Below are 15,339 nucleotides of genomic sequence, written 5' to 3'. Positions count from 1 at the left end.
TTCCATCCCCCCCAAAAGTTGCCTCATGCCCATTTGCAGTCACACCTGTTTGCTTCCTCAGACCCAGCAACCACTAACCTACTCTTTGCTCCAGAAATTCTCCTTTTCTGGACATTTCGCATAACTGGAATAATACGGTGTGGGGTCTTTAACAACTGACTATTTCACATAGCAAATTGTTTGATGTTCATCCAAGTTGTGTTTTATACTTCATTCCTTAATTTTGCTGAATAACATTCCATTACATCATTACATGCATATATCATACTTCCTTTATCCATTTACCAGTTGATGAACACTTGCATCCACTTGGGGCTGCTGCGACTAATGCTGCTATGAATATTCATACTCAAATTTTGTGTGCAGATAAGCTTTATTACTATTGGTTAGATCCCTAGGAGTGGAATGTGTGTCATGTGATAACTTCATGCATGACCTTTCAAGAAACCGCCAAACTGCTTTCAAAAGTGGCTGCACTATTTCACATCCCACCTGCAGTGGGATATTGGGAATCATTTGCAGTAACACGGACAGCTGCTCATGGTGGCCCACTGAGTGAAAAGGAGAGACCACGCTACACCCACAAAGCTGTCTAAAGCGGGCATATCACAAAACACTCTGCACGGACAATGAAGGCTGGAAAGAAATAGACCAAGATGCAATGGAGGAGATTCAGGGTGGGGAAAGTGAGTCTCGTCTTCTTCCTTCGGCTTTTCTCCACTTTTCTCGCTTCTAGCTCACCCAGTCATCCGCGTTCTTCACTGACCCCTCTCAGCCCCTTCCTGGGAGGTGCCCCCACCCATGGGTCACACTGTCAGAGCACCCATTGCCCAAGAGATTTCCAAAGTCTCATAGGCCTGTTACAAGCTGTTTCCACGGCCTCGTCCCTCCGAGGAAAGTGTGAGCAAGTCTTGGGAGCCAGCACTTCCGCGAGCTCGTGAGGTCCACCCCAGAGCGTGCCGGGCTCTTTTATACACTCCCACGCGCCTCGCACTGTGCGCGCTCATTCTCTCGCGAGAGCCTTAGCGCCCAGCACTAGTCTCTCATGCTCTCGCGAGAAGTCGTCATGCCCATCTCTTGCCAAGCGTGCATGCTGTGGGGGCGCGTTTGAGTTTGAAATAGGCCATGGGAGCCGTACACCTCCGAAATTGGCTGACAAGCAAATCGAGGCTTTTATTCGGGAAGCCGGTCGTTAAACACTAACACGATGCGAATGGAGTCCCTAGCCACCGCAAGGCCGCACAAGGAAGTCTCAAGGTCCCAAGTGCCAAGAAGGGTCATTCCATCGCTAATTAGGGAAAACCCTAGAAATATGTCTGCGTGAGAAAAAAAAAAGCCAAAGCTTCGGCTTGATACGACGTCCCCATCGTGTGGGCGTTCCAGCTTGCAAGGGCAGAACTCAGAGCGGCACTTGAGGCTGAAGAGCAGGTGTAAAGTCAGGTTTCAGGGGAAAAGGGTTGGAAGTGAGGAGGGGGCCAAAGACATCCCCGCCGCCCGCCTTCGTCCCCTCTCAGCTGCCTGAGAGGAGGCCCCGATCACAGTCAGAGCCCACTGTGCTTCCGGCCTGGGTTGCGGAAGCTGGGTTATAAATAGGCCTGACGTGAGGAGGCTGTCCCGCCTTCACATCCAGCCCAGGCCAGGCCAGGCCAGGTCGGCGGCTGCTTCCCAAGAATCGTCCTGAGCCTCCCAGCTCCAGGGGCAATCCTGGCTGAGGGCTGTGCTGTCCTCAGCTGTGGCTGCCGACCTGCCCAGAAGGGCAGAGCACATGGGGGCAATGAGAGGGAGCACCCTGTGGGGCCTTCACTTCTCACCTCCGGCCCCCTGGGAGGATCTCGGCCAGCCCCACTGACCCAAGGCCAGGAGCCAATACTACTGGAAGGCTTTGTCAAGCCTTAATTTAAGCAAGTGTTCTTATCGCCACATTCTCTTCCAGGCCTGACAACTCACGCCTGCTGCATCAGCTGCTGTTTTAAGCCCAGACACTTCGAATTCATGGTACAAATTCTCAAGTCTCCCCTTCCGGGTGGGGGAGGCTAGTGAATGGAAGAGGCGACCCCCAAGACAAGGATGGCTTAAAACCGTTCTCCAGCCAGGCCTTGGCTGTGGGGCTGTGTACACATGTTGGATCCGAGCAGACCTTGGGGCTCCCCATGTGGGTCCCCAGCCAGTCCTGACACAGCCCCCTCCAGTGACTTCACCTGTCTCATAAACGCCCAAGTTCTTAAAGCAACCCAGAGTCCCTCACCACCTGATCCTACTGTTTCTTCCCCAAAGACTCTCCTCCTTCTTCTCCACTTCAGTTACACTGACCTCCAAGCAAATGTCTACCTCAGAGCCTTTGCCCATGCTGTTCCCTCTGCCTCAAATGCTCTTCCTTCAGACACCTGCATGGCTTCCTCCTTTACCTTCTTCAAGTCTTTGCTCAGAGTCATCTTCTCAATGAGGCTGCCCTCGCCACCCTATTTAAATGGCAGCACTGTACCCCCCCCCCAGGACTCTCCTGTTCCCTTACCTTGCTCTTTGTTCCTCATAGTACTTGATCATTGTCCATCATGCTATTTTATATTTTGTTTGTTTAATTTCTGACTCCCCCAACTCCCTAGCACATGGCCATACAAGGACCAGAATTTTCGTCTGTTCTGTTTACTGATGTCACCCCAGAGCCTGGAACATAGTTGCTGAGTGAACAAATGAGTGAATGAATGAATGATTAGGAGTGTGGCTGAGAAGGCCCTTGGCAACAACTCTGTTGCAGGGATTTCTGGAGTCCCCACTGTGCTTTCTAGAGCAACACACAGTGGGGCAGTGTGCTGTTTTGAAAGGAAGTATGCCCCCTAGAAAAGCCATGTTTTAATCAAAATATCATTTCATAAAGGTACAATAATCTCTATTCAATACTGTATGTTTGAAACTGTAATCAGAACATCTCCCTGGATGATGTGATTTAGTCAAGAATGGTTGTTAAACTGGATTAGGGGACGACATGTCTCCACCCATTTGGGTGGGTCTTGATTGGTTTATTGGAGTCCTATAAAACAGGAAATATTTTGGAGAATGAGAGATTCAGAGAGAGCAGAGAATGCTGTAGCACCACGAAGCAGAGAGTCCACCAGTCAGTGACCTTTGGAGATGAAGAAGGAAAACACCTCCCGGGGAGCTTCATGAAACCAGAAGCCAGGAGAGAAAGCTAGCAGATGACGCCATATTCGCCATGTGCCCTTCCAGCTGAGAGAGAAGCCCTGACTGTGTTCACCATGTGCCATCTCACTTGAGAGTGAGACCCTGAACTTCATCGGCCTTCTTGAACCAAGGTATCTTTCCCTGGATGCCTTTAATTGGACATTTCTATAGACTTGTTTTAACTGGGACATTTTCTCGGCCTTAGAACTGTAAACTAGCAACTCATTAAATTACCCCTTTTAAAAGCCATTCCGTTTCTGGTATATTGCATTCTGGCAGCTAGCAAACTAGAACAGGCAGCATGTTATTATGACCCAAGTTCACCTCCTGCCCGCACCATTACTTTGTGTGACTGCCAGCAGTTTTCTGAGCCTCAGTTTCCTCAGCTGTAAAATGGGAGGATGCCATATTCTAAGCAGGTGCTCGATCACTGGTAGCTACTCTCAATTGTTCCCTTTATTTCATGGTTGAAGCTGCCCTGGAGGGACCCACCATGGGATGATTCACATTTAGGGAGAACGTCCTATGTACCAAGCTCTGGGATAAATCCTTACATCTACAGTGCCCACAATCCCCTTACATTTCTACAAGACCTGGAAATTAATTATCTTAAAATCCATTATTAATCACCATGGAAAGCACTTTGGCAGATTCTCAAAATGTTAAACATAGAACTGCCATATGACCTGGCAGTCCCACACCTAGGCAGAGAGCCCCAAAAGAATTGGAAACAGGGACTTAAACAGAAACTTGAACACCAGTGCCCATAGCAGCATTATTCACAATAGACGAAAGGTGGAAACAACCCAAGTGTTCAGCAGATCATGAACAAAATGTGGTCTGTCCATATGATGGAATATTACTCGGCCATAAAAACAAATAAAGTGCCACAACCTGGATGAATCTTAAAACATTATGACAACTGAAATAAGTCAAGCATAAAAAGAAAAATGTTACATGATTCCTTTTATATGAAATATCTAGAATAGGCAAATTCATAAAGATAGGCAATAGATTAAGGATTAACGGGGTAGGGGGTTGGAATGCAGTGTTATTGCTAAATAGATGTAGAGTTTCTCTTTTGTGCGATGAAAAAGTTTTGGTAATGAATGCTGGTGATGTTTTTCAGCATTGTGAGTATAATCAATGCAACTGAATTGAATTTTAGAAAATGGTTTAAAATGGGATATTTTGTGTTGTATATGCTTACCACCATAAACTGTTTTTTAAAAACCCATTATCACATTTCATTCTCACAATACCACCACGTGGTTGGCATGAGTCCTGTAGCATAGACCATAAGACAGAGAGGTTGAGGCATTTGTCCGAGGTCACCAGCAAGAAGGCAGCAATGAGTCCCATCCCCGGAGGTCCCAACTCTTCACACTCCCACTCAGCTCCCTCTCACAGCCTCGCTCCTTCCAGCCACCCCAGAGCAGTGATTAAGAGGAGGCCTATCTGGGGGTGCTAGGCTGGGACTTGAAGGTGCCATGTGTCCTGGCAGCATGTGTTGGAACCCTAAGCAGCTGACTCAAACGGGTACTTTCAGGGGTAGGGCTGGGTGGGCAAGGGTGCTAATATCTCTTTGGTGTCAGGCACTGGGCATGTGGCCCTTTGGTGATCAACGAGGTTGACACATTCACTCAAGATCACACAGGAGGGTGTGGGGATGACTCAGGTGCCTAAATCCCTGCTCCTTCTGCTTGGCTTTCCATGTCTGCCCTCCCACAAAAAGCAACAAGAGCAGGGCTCTTGGTAATAGTGCCACCAACAGTTATCCCTCTTACATCCACCATCTTTCTTTCATGAGCCTGTTTGGCCTCCTCCTCCACTGACCGTCCCTCTGGGCCAGTCAATGCTGCTCTCCCAGGACTCTGGCTCCCCTGCCCTATCGCCCCCTGATCCCCTGCTCTCTGCTCCATCTGGCCAACATGGCTAATGTCACTCTTCATCTCAAATTGTCTTGCCCCCACTTTGGTACAGCACTGTAATGCTCATTTCCCAGCTAGCTCACAAGGTCCTGGAGGCAGGCCAAAGGGGTGGGGACTGGGAGCAGCACATGAGCTAAGCACAGCAAGGCAGCTCAGCAGGAACCAGCTGGGGGCCCAGCTCCTGGTCTCTCTAGCGGCTACACTGGAGTCAGGCAGAGAGGCACCAGAAGGTAGCATGGAAAGAAAGATGCTGGGAGAATTGAACCCACTGTCCTCAGACCCTAAGCTGTGTGTCTTCAGGCTGCCCCTCCAGACTCACCCTTGACTCTTCCACCCTACTCCTATAGACTCTGGACTGTGTGGCCTCCACCCATGGCACCCTGTCCTCTGGCTTCCAGGTGGGTTCAGCTAATGGGAATCCCCTACTAGCCAATGATTAGAAGGAGGGAGGAGGGCGATGCCAGGGGGCCTGTGCCCCGGTTCCCTCCCTGCTGGGTTGTGATGGGTTGGCTGCATCTCTCTACCAAAGGTGCCTGTTCTGGTGGCCGCACCCTCTCCTGCCATGTCAGGTCCCGGGGAGGTAACAGCTTCCACTATGGCTAGCCCCAGAGTGCTGTACCATTCCTTTATGTAGAGATCAGCAGACTCCTTCTGCAAAGGGTCAGATAGTAGTAAACCTTTTCAGCTTTGTGAGCCATAAGGTCTCTATTGTAGTTCCTCAACTCAGCCTTCGTAGTTCAAAAGGAGCCCTATATAAATGCAAGTGATGGGTGTGGCTGTGTTCCTATCAAACTTTACTTTTAAAAGTAGGTGGAAAGCTGGATTACGGACCCCTGCCTTAATGATTGCATTAAATCCTTCCCCCACATTCGTACATAATCCCCTTAATAGCTGTCCTCAAACCCCACTAGAGTGAGCCGTCCACATCCTGCCAGAGCCCTGGCTAGACAGCCATCATTCCCACCTGGAGAAGAAGGAGAGCTGCCAAGGGGAATATTGGACAACAGAGCCAGGCAGAATGAGGCCAGGGCTCCAGCACCCATATGACCCGCTCTCTGCAAATACCTTCTTCAGGATGCCTCCACTCTGGGTCCTTCTTTCTAGGCAGCCAAGCCCTGGGCTGTTTTCCAAAGGAAAGGGGGACCCTGTCCATCTTTGGGTGCCTCACACCCCACTCCCCATTCCTCTCTAGCCTACTGTGTCCTAGGAGCAATGTCCCCACTCCAGCTCCCTGGCTCACTGGATTTCAGTTGAGTTTGGCCCATGGGAGGCACTGGCAGGAGACCCTGTGTGGGAGGTACTAGGGGTCAGGATATATAGGCACCAACCCACCCACTTTGTACATGTTGGGCCCTGGTTTGGGCAGTGGCTGTGTTTCTATGGCTGCAAGCACAACCCCGCCCAGTGGTCCCTCTGCAGGGGCTCCTGCTTTCACCGATGCCTGCATTGACCTTCCTCTTTCCTGTCTCATCAGGCCCAAGGCTAGTAACCAGTTCTGACTACTACTGCCTCTGGGAACTTCGATGTTCCCTGAACCCTGCACAGTGCCTCTTAGAAGAGTTTCTCCACTAAAAATGTAGGCTCATCTGATAGAACCCAGACTGATATAGCAAGGAGGGCAAGTAGGTTTCAATTCACATATGAACTCTGATAGATGGGTAGTGGCTGCCTGGTGTGTTACACAGAAAGGACTCTAAGCCTTTATCCAGGCTCAGTGGAAGAGTGTTAGGATTGATTATTAATGTCTGCCCTGGGCATGGAATGAGGGACTAGTGTACAAGTTCTATCTATCTGCCACCCTGAGACTAAAGGCACAAAGGTGATCCACATAATTCAGACATGGGCCTGCCAAACTCACCCAGCCTAACAGTTTGGTAGTCAGAGAACCAGGGGCTAATGAAAAAGGGAGTTTGCCCAGCATGCACGTCCCTCTCTTGGGTACCTAACCAGGACAATGGCCACTCACAGCCAGCAACTAGCCCGAGATTCAGGCCACATGCCCCACGGCCATATCATCCAATAAAAATGAGAAGTGGGGGGCATGAGTGAGAAACAAGGACAGGGAGGTTGACAGAAGGAAAAGAGATGGTGAAGATGGAGGTAGGGAGAGAGAAGCAGGTGAAACAGTGAGACTGGGAAGAATGGAGACTAGAGGGAGAGCAGGGGATGGAGGCAAGCTGAGCAGCCCATGTGCCATCAGAAGCCAAACACATGTATAGGTGGACAAAGCCTCAGACATCCAGGCTCTTGGAGGAAGACCTCTTGGTTATGCCCCATGACAGGAAGATCATTACTAAGTAAAACTTTTCAGGTCTGCTCTAGTTGCCTTTTTTCTTTGGAACCAGAGCTTCAAAGACCATAAACCCCATAATAGGCAAAACTGTGGGTGTGTGCTGTGGAGGGTGGGGGGATACGGAACGCTGTCCTTTCTACATGATTTTTATGGAAACCTATAACTTCTCTAATTAAAAAAGAAGACAGCAGGCTGCGGTGGCTCTGTGGCAGGGTTCTCGCCTGCCATGCCAGAGACATAGGGTTGATTCCTGGTGCCTGCCCGTGCAAGAGAAAGAAGAGGACGAGGAGGAACAAGACAGAAATGGAGGAGGAAAAGGAAGAGGAGGAGGAAGACACCTTCTGTGGAAGACAGGGAAGGGAAGTGACTGCCGAGGTCCCACAGCTCCTGACAGTCTCACAGGATAGCTACATGCTGGCCCCAGTCCTGCTCTCTGGTGCATCAGAGAGTTCCAGGACAGCTATTGAGTCTGTCAGCAATTTTCTCATCTGGAGCCTTCAAGCATTTCTCAGGTGACGTAACTTCCATGTCCTTCAGTACACCGGCCACTGGCCCTGGGAGTTTTCTCACCTGCGCAGACATGGATGCTTGACTCCACAAGGGGCAAGTCTGCCCTTCACTGGGCTGAATCTGGTCCTGAAGTTCTCAGACCTAAGCTTAGACCCTGACCTGCCTGTCTTTTAGCCTCTCTGAGCTCAACTTGCCCATCTGTCAAATGGGGCATGGGTCCTTCTTGTCCACTTCTCAAGGTAGTGTGACCACCCGAGGAGCAGGCAGGTGCTGTGTGCCTTTGACCCATTACTTTATTGGACATTATTAATGTCCATTTGCAGTAGCCATGTCCCCTGTTGGGTCATATCAAGCCCCCACGTTGATTACAATCTCCAAACGTTTCTCATATCAGTGGCCAACAAGCAGTCACCTTCCCACATCTTCCGTCCTTAAATCATGCAGTGGGTGTTTCTTAGAAAAAATGATTAGAAAGAAAAATCTTGACTCCCCCAGCACATCTGCTCCCCCCTTCACATGTTTGTGGTCACCCCACTGACCTAGATTGGACATGCTCTCCTTGTCACCCACCTGACTGCCAGATGAGACACCAGACCCTGCAGGTGGGTCTTGTGTCCTGTCACAGGGATGTGTTACTCTCACATGCCATCACCCACTACTCTGTATTGAGAAGGCCCCTGAGCCATGCCTGGATTCAGCAGGAAAGCTTTCAGGGATCAACTGGTAATGTCTGTCATGGGCACAGGAATGTTTGGAGGTGGCATCTGTGCCAAATATTTGCCATTTTTAGCCTGCAGTCTCCCTTCCCACAGTATAGCAAGAAGCTGGTTGGACTATTGCTGAGAGGCTTCCCTGAGTGCTTTTGGGGGTCAGTTGCTCCAACTAAGGCTATTTTCCCACCCCTGCTTTGTTACTGTACAGAAATGTGCTCCTTTACAGTAGCCATACATGGCTACTTAAATTTAAATCAGTGAAAATTAAACGAAAACGCAGCTTCTCAGTTTTACTAGCCACATTTCAAGGGTTCAACAGCCACATGTGGCTAGTGGCTACTGTATTGGATAGCCCAGATTGGGAACATTTCTATCATTGCAGAAATTTCTGTTGGACAGAACCACTTGTGGTTCTTACCCGGAGATGATGATGCATTTGGCAATGTCCAGAGACATTTTTGTTGCCTCAACTTGAGGAGGAGGTGCTACTAGCATCTAGAAGCTCACACCCTACAACGTACAGGACAGCCCTGTACAAGAGTCTGACCCAAAAATGTCAATAGTGGTTGAGAAACCCTGATCTAGAAGAATTATACCAAATGAAGAGACGCATACAGAGGGGAAAGGGCAAACTGATCTTTGCTTAAAAAAATAAATGCACGTGACATAGAAGAAACTGGGGGAAAAAATGAGCCAACCCATTGTTGACAAAAGAACAAGATGAAATAATTTTGGAGACCACCACTCACAAAGTGTCTCTGTGACCATGGATGATCCACCCAACCTCTCTAATTCTCAGTTTCCTCCTCGAAAAATTGGGAAAGCTTCCCTCTCCCCCCCTTGATTTATCAATGGAATAAAAGAGATAAAGAATATGAACTGGCTTTATCTATCCCTATGAATCAGTGTTGCAAAATTGGTTATCTTAGCCCATGTTGTTTATTAGATTAGACTAAATATAGCTGTCTCTGGCAGAAAGGGCTCTGATACCCAGTTTCATTATACTCTCTGAGTATCTCGAGTCCCTTAAGCTCCTAGGTCCCACATTCCCATCTGTAAAATGGAGCTAATGACTCATACCCAAACTTACAGCAATATGAAGCAAGAACGGGACAAGTACTCTCACTGACTGAGCAGCTATCTCTTCCTCAACTCAACAGCTAATCCAGCTACCCTCCATGAAATTGAAACGCAATCCCCAATCGGTTCCCAAGAAACAGCTGACAGTGCACCCAATCTTTTAGTAGGAGAGAAAAATTCCCTTGGGAGCCTGAGACTTGAAATTCTGGCTATCCCAAATATGAGTACCAGTCACATATTTGGGAAACCCATTTTGTGGTGTCTTGAGGATCTTTCCTTCATTGCCAGGACTCTCTATTTTCTTAATGTTTAAGATTTTTTTTATTTACAATTTTCCAAATTTGCAAACACTCTTTACTCACCAAGCAACAACTACCGTACCTCTGCCTCCCTCCATGCCCTGGTAGCCCCTAATCTATTTTTTGTCTCTACAAATTTGCTATTTCTAGATATTTCATATGACTATCAGAACACAGTGTTTGTCCTTATGGAATGGTCTTAGTTCACTGGACACGGTGACTTGAAGTTTCATCCAGCTTGCAGCCTGTCTCAGAGTTTGATTCCTCCTTACGGCAGAATGATATTCCATTGTCTGTATATACCTCACTTTGTTTACACATTTCACCTGTTGATGGTCACATGGGTTGCAGAAACTATGTTTCTCAAGAGTAATTCAGCATCAAAGAGAAGCACAGGGAGAATTGGAGCAAATAAGGAAAATTACAGAGCTAGGTGAGTCATGTCTTGCAAGAAGGTGATTCAAATCAAGCTGATGGTGTCACCAGATCCTTCAGACTAAATTGTGTGCGTGTCTGTGTGTGTGTATGTGTGTGTCTGTGTGTCTGTGTGTGTGTGTATGAAAGAGAGAGAGAGAGGTCTGCCTTGAGGTTTATGAATGCTCCCTTGGCCCTGACGCTGAGGTCTTATTTGTGTTAATAAATTTCATTTTTGTTGTCTCCACTCAAACTAGAGATGAGGATTTGCCCTTTCCTTTGAAGCTTGGAGGAGAAGGATGAAAAAGATTTGGGGGTTATGGAATGGATAAGATTGGGTTATTAGTCCTAAAACGGGGAGCCACAGACTGCTCCCTGCATGCCACCTTGAAGTTGGCGGCTATTCTAAGCCCCATACTGTCATCAGAGAGCTGTGCAACCCTGAACAAGTTGATTCCCCTCCCTGTGCCTCCCCTGCCCCATCTGTGAGCAGATGGGGTTGTCTGGGTGGTACTCTGGGGTCCTCCAGTTGTCTCAGGCCCACCTTCTCCATTTTCTCAAATAATTTGATTCCATGTAATTTAAAACTTAAGGGTCTGGGAGGCGGGGCCAAGATGGCGGCTTAGTAAGGTACGTGCGTCTTAGTTCCTCCTCCAGAGCAACTACTAGGTGAACAGAAACAGTGCAGAACAGCTCCCGGGGCCACGGCAGGGAATGGACACACAGCGTACCCCAGTCTGGACTGGCTAGTCTGACTGCGAGACTCGGCTGTGGTGAGATCCCCGAGCGGCGCGCAATTTCCCGAGCAGAGGCAGCTGTGGCGGCCGGAGCTCCTCCCTCCCTCCTTCCCGGGCCAGCTGAGAGTCTCGGAGAGGCAAGTTTCCCAAGCCACGGCGGCCGGCGCCCCTCTTTTGCGGGCGGCTTCCTTGACCAGCTACGAGTCTCGGATCAGAGGGCTACCCAAGCCGCGGTGGCCCTCCCCCGCGGGTGGCTTCCTTGTCCGGTGGCGAAATCCCCAGGCCGCGGCGGCCGATGACTGACGCCCCTCCCCCGCGGGCGACTTCCTGGTCCGGTGGCGAATTCCCCGGGCTCGCAGCAGCCGGCGACCGGCACCCCTCCAGGGAGAGGAGGGAATTTCCGACAGTGGCAGGGACTGGGTCCAACCAAACACCAATAGGGGAATTAATAAAGGAGCCACAGGGTCCCCTCAAGCCGCGGCGGCTGACGCCCCCACCACGCGCGGCCCCCCGAACCAACGGAGAGAATTGGATCGGAAATCCCGAGGCCGCGGAGATCGGTGACCGGGGGGATCCCTTCCAAACACGTGAGACAAACGTGTGCCACGAGTGCCACCTACTGGGCAGGATAAGAAAAACAGAACCCAGAGATTTCACAGAAAAATCTTACAACCTTGTTGGGTCCGACACCCAGAGAAATCTGACTAAATGCCCAGACGCCAGCAGCAGAAGATAACAGTCCACGCTCAGAAGATTGAGAATATGGCCCAGTCAAAGGAACAAACCAATAGTTCAAATGAGATACAGGAGCTGAGACAACTAATGCTGAATATACAAACAGAAATGGAAAACCTCTTCAAAAATGAAATCGATAAATTGAGGGAGGACATGAAGAAGACATGGGCTGAACATAAAGAAGAAATAGAAAAACTGAAAAAACAAATCACAGAACTTATGGAAGTGAAGGATAAAGTAGAAAAGATGGAAAAAACGATGGATACCTACAATGATAGATTTAAAGAGACAGAAGATAGAATTAGTGATTTGGAGGATGGAACATCTGAATTCCAAAAAGAAACAGAAACTATCGGGAAAAGAATGGAAAAATTTGAACAGGGTATCAGGGAACTCAAGGACAATATGAACCGCACAAATATACGTGTTGTGGGTGTCCCAGAAGGAGAAGAGAAGGGAAAAGGAGGAGAAAAACTAATGGAAGAAATTATCACTGAAAATTTCTCAACTCTTATGAAAGACCTAAAATTACAGATCCAAGAAGTGAAGCGCACCCCAAAGAGATTAGACCCAAATAGGTGTTCTCCAAGACACTTACTAGTTAGAATATCAGAGGTCAAAGAGAAAGAGAGGATCTTGAAAGCAGCAAGAGAAAAACAATCCATCACATACAAGGGAAACCCAATAAGACTATGTGTAGATTTCTCAGCAGAAACCATGGAAGCTAGAAGACAGTGGGATGATATATTTAAATTACTAAAAGAGAAAAACTGCCAACCAAGACTCCTATATCCAGCAAAATTATCCTTCAAAAATGAGGGAGAAATTAAAACATTCTCAGACAAAAAGTCACTGAGAGAATTTGTGACCAAGAGAGACCAGCTCTGCAAGAAATACTAAAGGGAGCACTAGAATCAGATACAAAAAGACAGAAGAGAGAGGTATGGAGAAGAGTGTAGAAAGAAGGAAAATCAGATATGATATACATAATACAAAAGGCAAAATGGTAGAAAAAAATATTATCTAAACAGTAATAACACTAAATGTTAATGGACTGAATTCCCCAATCAAAAGACATAGATTGGCAGAATGGATTAAAAAACAGGATCCTTCTATATGCTGTCTACAGGAAACACATCTTAGACCCAAAGATAAACATAGGTTGAAAGTGAAAGGTTGGGAAAAGATATTTCATGCAAATAACAACCAGAAAAGAGCAGGAGTGGCTATACTAATATCCAACAAATTAGACTTCAAATGTAAAACAGTTAAAAGAGACAAAGAAGGACACTATATACTAATAAAAGGAACAATTCAACAAGAAGACATAACAATCATAAATATTTACGCACCTAACCAGAATGCCCCAAAATACGTGAGGAATACACTGCAAACACTGAAAAGGGAAATAGACTCATATACCATAATAGTTGGAGACTTCAATTCACCACTCTCATCAATGGACAGAACATCTAGACAGAGGATCAATAAAGAAATAGAGAATCTGAATATTACTATAAATGAGCTAGACTTAACAGACATTTATAGGACATTACATCCCACAAGAGCAGGATACACCTTTTTCTCAAGTGCTCATGGATCATTCTCAAAGATAGACCATATGCTGGGTCAGAAAGCAAGTCTTAACAAATTTAAAAAGATTGAAATCATATACAACACTTTCTCGGATCATAAAGTAATGAAGTTGGAAATCAATAATAGGCGGAGTGCCAGAAAATTCACAAATACGTGGAGGCTCAACAACACACTCTTAAACAACGAGTGGGTCAAAGAAGAAATTGCTAGAGAAATTAGTAAATACCTAGAGGCGAATGAAAATGAAAACACAACATATCAAAACTTATGGGACGCAGCAAAGGCAGTGCTAAGAGGGAAATTTATTGCCCTAAATGCCTTTATCAGAAAAGAAGAAAAGGCAAAAATGCAGGAATTAACTGTCCACTTGGAAGAACTGGAGAAAGAACAGCAAACAAATCCCAAAGCAAGCAAAAGGAAAGAAATAACAAAGATTAGAGCAGAAATAAGTGAAATTGAAAACATGAAAACAATAGAGAAAATCAATAAGACCAGAAGTTGGTTCTATGAGCAAATCAATAAGATTGATGGGCCCTTAGCAAGATTGACAAAAAGAAGAAGAGAGAGGATGCAAATAAATAAGAACAGAAATGGAAGAGGAGACATAACTACTGACCTCACAGAAATAAAGGAGGTAATAACAGGATACTATGAACAACTTTATGCTAATAAATACAACAATTTAGAGGAAATGGACGGGTTCCTGGAAAGACATGAACAACCAACTTTGACTCAAGAAGACATAGATGACCTCAACAAACCAATCACAAGTAAAGAAATTGAATTAGTCATTCAAAAGCTTCCTAAAAAGAAAAGTCCAGGACCAGACGGCTTCACATCTGAATTCTATCAAACATTCCAGAAAGAATTAGTACCAACTCTCCTCAAACTCTTCAAAAAAATTGAAGCGGAGGGAAAACTACCTAATTCATTCTATGAAGCCAACATCACCCTCATACCAAAACCAGGCAAAGATATTACAAAAAAAGAAAACTACAGGCCAATCTCTCTAATGAATATAGATGCAAAAATCCTCAATAAAATTCTAGCAAATCGTATCCAACAACACATTAAAAGAATTATACATCATGACCAAGTAGGATTCATCCCAGGTATGCAAGGATGGTTCAACATAAGAAAATCAATTAATGTAATATACCATATCAACAAATCAAAGCGGAAAAATCACATGATCATCGCAATTGATGCAGAGAAGGCATTTGACAAGATTCAACATCCTTTCCTGTTGAAAACACTTCAAAAGATAGGAATACAAGGGAACTTCCTTGAAATGATAGAGGGAATATATGAAAAACCCACAGCTAATATCATCCTCAATGGGGAAAAATTGAAAACTTTCCCCCTAAGATCAGGAACAAGACAAGGATGTCCACTATCACCACTATTATTCAACATTGTGTTGGAGGTTCTAGCCAGAGCAATTAGACAAGAAAAAGAAATACAAGGCATCAAAATTGGAAAAGAAGAAGTAAAACTATCACTGTTTGCAGACGATATGATACTATACGTCGAAAACCCGGAAAAATCCACAACAAAACTACTAGAGCTAATAAATGAGTACAGCAAAGTAGCAGGTTACAAGATCAACATTCAAAAATCTGTAGCTTTTCTATACACTAGTAATGAACAAGCTGAGGGGGAAATCAAGAAACGAATCCCATTTACAATTGCAACTAAAAGAATAAAATACCTAGGAATAAATTTAACTAAAGAGACAAAAAACCTATATAAAGAAAACTACAAAAACTGCTAAAAGAAATCACAGAAGACCTAAATAGATGGAAGGGCATACCGTGTTCATGGATTGGAAGAGTAAATATAGTTAAGATG

The sequence above is a fragment of the Tamandua tetradactyla genome, chromosome 5 (assembly GCF_023851605.1).
Source record: "Tamandua tetradactyla isolate mTamTet1 chromosome 5, mTamTet1.pri, whole genome shotgun sequence".
Lineage (NCBI taxonomy): Eukaryota > Metazoa > Chordata > Mammalia > Pilosa > Myrmecophagidae > Tamandua > Tamandua tetradactyla.
The sequence above is the reverse complement of the archived record's forward strand: the minus strand, read 5'-3'. Positions refer to the sequence as shown.